This window comes from Solanum pennellii, chromosome 1 (assembly GCF_001406875.1).
Source record: "Solanum pennellii chromosome 1, SPENNV200".
In the NCBI taxonomy this organism is placed as follows: Eukaryota; Viridiplantae; Streptophyta; class Magnoliopsida; order Solanales; family Solanaceae; genus Solanum; species Solanum pennellii.
In genome coordinates, this window is record NC_028637.1 from 35,486,134 (window position 1) to 35,494,386 (window position 8,253).

General features: G+C 30.3%; 1 pseudogene; it reads right to left on the reverse strand.

Annotated features, from left to right (window-relative positions):
- Window positions 1-3,302: 3,302 nt before the first annotated feature.
- LOC107020045 lies at window positions 3,303-5,567 on the reverse strand (annotated as a pseudogene).
- Window positions 5,568-8,253: the final 2,686 nt, after the last annotated feature.

Sequence of the window (8,253 nt, forward strand, 5' to 3'; positions counted from 1 at the left end):
TATATATATTAGGAGTAGTATTAGCATAGATGTGGGGATGCGAGTTCAGATTAACTCAAGTCTCCATTTAAACCATGTAGCCATCATGGGTAGAAAAGGGTTATACTTTTTAGATGAACCCTCTTCATAGTTTACTAGTGGATCCATTAGGTAGTTTAGGTCCTATACTCAGGAAAGGTTAGGATGGCCAGCCCACGCCAAGTAACGTTGTATCATAACTATAGCTCTGAAATGATAGTTGTTTGTTAGAGAAGCTCCCATAGAAGTATTGTATTTTCATATATATCAGTTGTTTGTAGTTTTACATATATATCAAATATTATTTGTGAACTTGTACACATTTAGAGTTTATAACGTGATTTAAGTCTGCATTTGTTTATATTGCATTTACTTTTAAACTGTGTATATTGAATAAGAGTGGTAAATCATGAGTTGAGCAGAGTCAAGGTAAGTGTTCATTCTTGCTCGTTTTCAAGCTTATGTGATTTTTAGATTTCAAACTTGAATACTCTTACACTCAATATATTGATGCCACTTAGCCTACATCGTATCATGATACAGACGCATGTAACGAGGATCGACATCCAGCACACTTTTATCTAGTTGAGCACTCAAGAGTCAATTGGTGAGCCTCCTTGCATTCTGAAGGACATCTTTTTATTGCTTTCTTGATTAGTTCAATAGAATGTTGTGGGGCTTGTCCCAACGTTCATCTCAGTCAGTTTAGAGTCTTCTTAGACAGATAGTAGTTTAGTAGTCTTTTCATTTTCATTTTTATGTAAAGACTTTAGTTGTCATTTTGGCCAGTTTGAACTTTTAAAGCATTCCAGATAGTTGTTTCTATTCAGTTCAGTTAAGTTCTTTCATTCTTATAAGTATGATTGTTGTCTTCCACTGAGTTAAGTAATCCAAGCCAACGATTCGCTCGAGGCAAGCAATGGTAACCGAGTGCCCATCCCGCCCAGGGTGTAGGTTCAGGCCGTGAAAATATGTGGGCAAAAACCTTGGATATTTACAAGTGATTAAGATGTTGTAGTATCCTTAATCGAAATAGCTTATTTTTTGGAAAGTTTTCTTGATTCGTTTTATGAACTTAGAACCCTAATTTGTATAAATTCTTTTAGTTAAGGAATTATACTTTCTAGGTCACTTAAACAGATAATCATGGTCTAGATTCTGAATGTCACATTATCAATATATAAAAGTTGCATTCTCAGTTATCATGTCTATATTTCATTTATTCAGTATTACACTCACAATTGATTCATATACATATTTAGTTGGGTATAGACTTACACCCAAGTTGGACTAGGGTTAAGTGTACCCTCCTAGACCCAAAACTATGTGCCCCTATAGGAGTATAAGTCCCCTTTTTGGGCATTAGAGTTAGTGATCACTGCGGTCATGCATCTATACACCTGACAAGGTAATTGGGTCCTTTAGATGGGGTGTATACATCGGACTCCACGTTTCTCTCACGTGATTTTATGTCGATTAATAGTAGCTCCCACATTAAGCCCCTAGTGCATTTTACCACGTTTTCAGTATATACTTCAGCATTCAGTTTAGCATGTCATGTTCAAGATTAGCACTTAGTCGTTGCATTCAGTTTAACTTCTTAGTTATGTTTTAATATATACATTCTTCCTCATCTTATATCATTGCTAGGTTATGCTTTGGACAACTTATATATATTTGTTAAGCTTATTATTTATATCATGCATGCTTTTTACATTTCAAGTACTGACGGATAATCTGTGATACATTTTTTAATTATGTAGAGTACTCACATCCTATAATTATGTAGACATGAGCATTCAGATCATGTTTAGATTGATTCTAGGTCCGCATTCAGTAGCTTAAGTGGTGAATCCTCATAATCTAAGGACAATAGACATGCTTTCATTATAGTTTAAACTTCAGTTTATAATTTTTATTTAAGTTAGCTGGGGTATGTACCAGCAACTCAACTCAATTAGAGACTTTTTAGACATAGTAGTAGAATCATCTTTAAATGTTAAGTTTATCTTTCATGGTTTGAAATATTAAGTTTATATTTAAGTTGCTATAAAACTATTAGTATGTTTTTTATATTCACACTAGGTGGACTCTTCCCTATTTTCAGTTATCTATTGTTTTAGATTCTACATAATGCATGTTTTATCGGTCATAATCAAAACGCTTGATATATGCAAGAAACAGGGTTAGCTTGGGGTCTCTCATGATCTTGTGTCTCGTGTTATGTCAAGAGGCCAGTCTTGGGGCGTGACAATTTGTGTGGTCTCGGATGCAATCGAATGTTCTTTTTGGTGATTTTGACCCTTTTAGTTGAGAATTAATAGTATGGTTGACTTTAGTCAATATTTTTAATTTCGAGCATCGTTAGATATTCAAAATCTTTGATGAATTGATTATGCATTTGTGTTGTATGTGTTATGATGCATTTATCCTCATTTGACATATCATTGTTCATGGAAATATGAGAAAGTGGAGAAAAGTTAATTATTTTAGAAAGAAAATGAGACACCTTACATTTATCATTGACCACAAGTCAGGTGACAAGTTGATGAGATATTGAGATTTTGAAATTTTTATATGGACTGTGAGTCCCCATGGGTCTTTTTCTGGAAATTAAATCTTGGCGAGGTGTATACAATAGGTTGTGTGATCATCTTATTGAAAACAATTCTTCCGTTATGACAATTATGATTATAATTAAAAAGAATATTAATTTACTCATTTATTAATAAAATAATAAAATAACTATTGAAGGGCTTAAGGAATTATATTCTATCATTATGTGATAAAAATATTAGCATTTAATCAAATAATTAATTAATCAATTTTTAATTTAGTAAAAGGGGAAAATAGTAATTCAACCTTTTAGTTTGAAGCTTACCACTTATAATAATATATGATATATGATGAATTAATTTTAATTTTGATTCTTACGACATCTGATTTAATACATGTAATCTTTAATTAGTTAAAATTACACAATTATCAATATATTATGTTGAGTATACATATTGTTACTTCATAGTTGATAATAATACAATTCTAAAAAATAATACAAATATAACATACTTCAACACACACTAGAGTTATTGAAAAATAGAAATTTCACATCTAATATCACAAAAATCAAAAGAGCAAATAACTTTTTTGCATTAATCAATGAAGGTATTCTATCAATAAGGAAAATTATTCCACTCTTCAACAAATCCAGAATCAAGGCTTCATTGCTGCAAAAAGGAAATGACAATATAATATATCTAAGTAATGTTTCATGCATAAATGTCTTATTTTCTATTTATAGATCCTTTAATAGTCATAAGCCTCTTCATAAAAATGTTGATGTCTTCATCTCTACTCAGCATACTTATCCTAACCTTTCTTCAGTTAGTTTCAAATCTTCTTCCACTCCTTGTTCGAATCTTGTATTCTTTAAGAAGCTTTTCATAGTCCTCTTCACCTCCTTTTCAAATTAACCATGCAAAAGTTGTTTCAAATAAACAATATGAATTTTAAAACTCAACAGAAAAGAAAACTTTTTCAAATACATATTGATGATATAGTTTTAAAAGCAAAGAACATTCAAGTATATGAAATAACTATATTTTTTAAATAAAAAAAATGGAAATGATACGTTGTAATATTTTGATGATTACCAGGGTGTGATTCACACAGGTCTTTTATGAAAAGGCAATACTGATGAGAATAATTTTGGATGAAGAAAAGGTCATTGTCCGTAACAACTTGTCTTAACCTCTGCCATCTCTCAGTCATAAGAGACCAACTTGAAAGAAATTTTCCAATGTAAAATCCAAACAACTATCAGAGACCACTTCAAGAATTTTAGAAGCTCTAAGTTGAGCTTCTTTTGATACACCAATTGTACTAATCTCCATGAATTTTGTCATCTTCCCGGCCACCTCTTTGTCTTTAATAAGTGCCCAACTACATGCAAATAAAATTATAATAATTGATAACAAAAGTATTTTCTAATTTTGTCATAGTGATCTCACTTCAAATTTATGTTTGAAAAATATACCCAATTCTGGAACCAGCATGACCAGTGCATTTGGAAATGGTAAATACCATAACATCATGGTTGGCAGGTGAATTAATAGAAGTATATGTGGACAATAATAAGATAAATCGTATATTAATTTTCCTTGATCTCCATTAACTACAGGCTCTCTAATAATTCTATCAGGATTATTTGGAGATGTAATCAACTCAATATAAGGTTCATCTTTCTCAAAAGTTTTTGCATCTCCAGCCCATTTATGTATTCCCGACCTCACAAAATCAGTCATATCAGGATATGCCTGAAAGAAGACAAAATATTATAAATTGGTCAAAAAGTGTAAGTTTTAAATTTGACTCACTAAGTCACATGATGTATTCCAAGAACTATGGTTCATGTTTTAGGGTGTGACCAAGTAATTGCTGAAATTTATTGTGAATCTTTAAATTTCAAATTTAAAATCCATCGAAGGAAAAATGAATTTAATATGAAATGGATCTAACATGTACCCAGAACAAAAACTGCAGACTGTTAATTTAATTTACCATGGCATATTCTTCACAATTTAATAAAAAATATACAGTATAAACATGTACCGAATAAAAAGGTGAAGCCGAAACTACACTGATTGGTTCAAGTTGATCAGATGGTGAAAGAGCATAAAGGGCAACCTGCACAACCTGGCTCGATCCAGTGCCAACAACAATATAATTATTATCCACAATTGCATTTCAAACTATAATGTGCAGTCTCTTAATTTGTTCCTCTAGTTTTGACTCCAATAACCAACACAAGCTCTTACCATTAGCAAAATAACTCAATGAATCATTACCATTGAAAGTTATGTTACACTTGTTCCCCATTTGTCGCCAATGTGACTCATACATTGTTGGATCACCACTATACTCACAAAAATGAAATCCCAAATTAGTATATATTCCAACAAAGAATTGAGAATTTCATCAAATTATAAGAAAATGAAACTACTCTTGAGAAGATTTAATCAATCTCAAAATCTAGCTAGTTAACTAGGGAAGGATTCTATAAGGACACAATGGTTTGCACTGTCTAATCATTTATAAGGCCACTTTATAAATTGTGTCCCCCTTTTATCTCAACGGAGAGATTCTTCTCTAAAAGTGGGTAGATGAATATTTTTTTACATAAATTTATTCCACTTGGTGAATAAAAGACATAACTTAAACGATCGCTCGACAAAGGCAATTGGAGAAAAATTATCTCATTCTTACACATTACACCCAATGACATTTGGAGGGCACAAAATACAGTTGAGTGCTCAACGTTGAGTAAATCGAAATTGATGATTTCGTATATATAAATAATTGACTCACGAGGATAGGTCAGACAACAAGCTTATAAATTATATGAAAAACTCTAAGAAAAGTGAATTTAAATTGTAAAAGAAAACTCACTTATCAAGAACAATAGTGGGGGAAGTATCCCTTGTGCCATTTTCTGGAGTTGCACAAGGGAATAAAGAACACTTGACAAGACAACCATCTTTCCCACTCATCTTTTTCTCTTTTTTTCTCTAATCTAAAATATTTAATCCATCAGAAATAACCTATGGGAGAAGAAGACAGATTTGGGGTCTATATATAGGGAAAAAGACAAGTATATAAGGAATTATTTTTATGACAAATGGATTTTAAAAGGTGTACATTAAAAATGAAAATTTATGCCTTTTATGAAGAGTTGTGACTTTTATGAATAATTATGACTTTTACAAAGATTTATGACTTTTATGAAGAATTGTGACTTTTGTGAAAAGTTGTGACATTTTAGAACAATTGTGACTTTTATGAAAAACTATGACTTTTTCATAAAGTTGTGACTTTTATGAATGGTTATGAATTTTGGCTTTTCATAAATGGTTGAGACCTTTTCGATAAGGAAAATAAACACTTGTTCACACTACTCTTTATTTTCTATTAATAGAGGGGTTTCCTCTAATTTATCAACAAAGAATTTTCGGACTTCTTCTTCTACTACTAAATCTAGTACTAGTAGTATAAGTATACTTTATTTACTATTGTTGAGTGGTTTATTGACACTATCTTTTTAGGTGCCGATACAACGGCGACTAAGATCGTTATATTATGAGCGGATATATTTCATTAACCTCAGGTACTTCAAGGGAATAATTTCCTAAAGAACGCACTATACAGGCTCGATTTTCTTTTGTGAGAAAATATCTTTATATTATTTCTAATATGTTTTTGAGTAAATTTTCTTTTCTATTTTTAATTTTCCATTTTATATATTTTTAAACTCTGTTGTTCCTTACCATGTTTTTCAAGTTATTGTTATCTGTATCTTAGTAATATTGGTTGAACTACAACTTTAAGGAAATTATTTTATCTTTGTATATTTTTTGGTTCTTTTTATTGAAGAAAATAGATCATGGAAGTAGAAATTGTGTTCTTATAATTTGTTTTGGTCAGACTTTTGGATTGGGGCACAACATATCTTAAACGCGGTCGTTATGATATTTATATGACTCTAGTATATCCATGTATGTACATGATGAAGGAATCTGTAACTTCATGCTACATAATAGTTTATTATTGTTTGTGACTATAACCTTTAAAAAATTCACGTTGATTCATATAATTTGTTATTGGCTTAATAGTTTAATTCTCCATTGTGGTAAATTTTGGTAGAGAAATGTTTTTTGTGTGTTACATCCAATTGTGCAAGCATATTTCTGTGATTTTACTCCAATGAAACTTATCATGGATAAAGAAAAGTGGCTTGTATGACAGCAAGAAAAGTGGCTTGTATGACATCATCATTACTGTCACATAGATATGATTTAACTGGAGTAAAAATTGAGTTCTATCTTTATTTTTAACTGATTAGACTTATTTCATAAATTTTAGGATAGATCTTCATTATGCGATGATCTCAGAATATAATTTTGTTCTGTTTGGAGATTATGTTTTTTTTGTAGTTTTCAACTACATCTGAAATTTGATTGTGTCAGATTTTTAGAGACTAAAATTATTTGATTTTCTAATCCTTTGATTTGATGAATATAAGAACTTCACCATATAATATTTGAAGGTGCATTTGGTTCAAAGAATATACAACGTAGCCATGAATATTAAGGCTAAATGATTTAAAGATTATATAAACTTCATTGCTAACTAGAACTGGTGTTGTATTTTTGGTTTCTGTAGATATAAAATGTTAAAAGTAAAGTACTATTTTAAATTATTTTTCAAAAATGATACACAAAATAAAAATATCTAAACAGATATAAGTTTTAAAAACAATAAAATATATCTATTAACTAATTATAAAACTACAAATAAAAAAATATCATGTATTCAATTTGTGCACTTATCATTTGCCTTCGGGAGATTATGCAAACTCTTTATGTCATGTCAGCATTTATGATATATCTACTCCAGGGGGAGGGAGGAGGCAGTCGGTAATAGGACCCTAGTAAAGATAAGGTGTGTCTATTGAATTTCGTTCATAGTTTAGAGGGTACTTGTGTATTATCACTAGAGAATATCCTCATTTGATAGAAACAAATTATATAAAGATTCTTCCTTTTTTGTTAGTACTAGTTCTGGAAACGTGCCTTGCACGTTTGACCTTTGTTATTATTATAATTTATATAAGACCAACTCTTGTTGATATAAAATTGCTCAACATTGTCTGAAGTACTCCTATATGTGTTTTTGTGCATATAAAATAAACTCTTTCTAGTGTTTACTTTCTGCCTAAAACTTAAATATCAATAATTTTTTAGGGGGACAATGAGCAACTTGTAAGGATAGAAATATATTTTTACCAATTAGAATCATCACTCAAAAATTCTAAGCCCTGAGGCTTAAGTTTCTTCGAATATAAATACTCCGACTATCATTAAAATAAAAAGATGAATGAAGGGCACAAACCAATAAGAAAAGTAGTGACTAATAAAAAAATATTAAATGGGAACTATTAGATGATGTGTTTTTCCAACAATCATGAAAATAAAAAATGAACGAAGGCACGAATAAAAAAGAATAATAATGACCAATAAAAAAATATTATATAAGAACTGTTAGATGATGAAACAGAAAGTGCAGTGGATTAATATTTTTTATCCAATTTATAAAGGGAGAAATTATGTAGAAGAAAGGGTTTGAATGAATGTGTATAATGGTAGAAGATAAAAGGTTTAACAATCAAATTCATTGAGA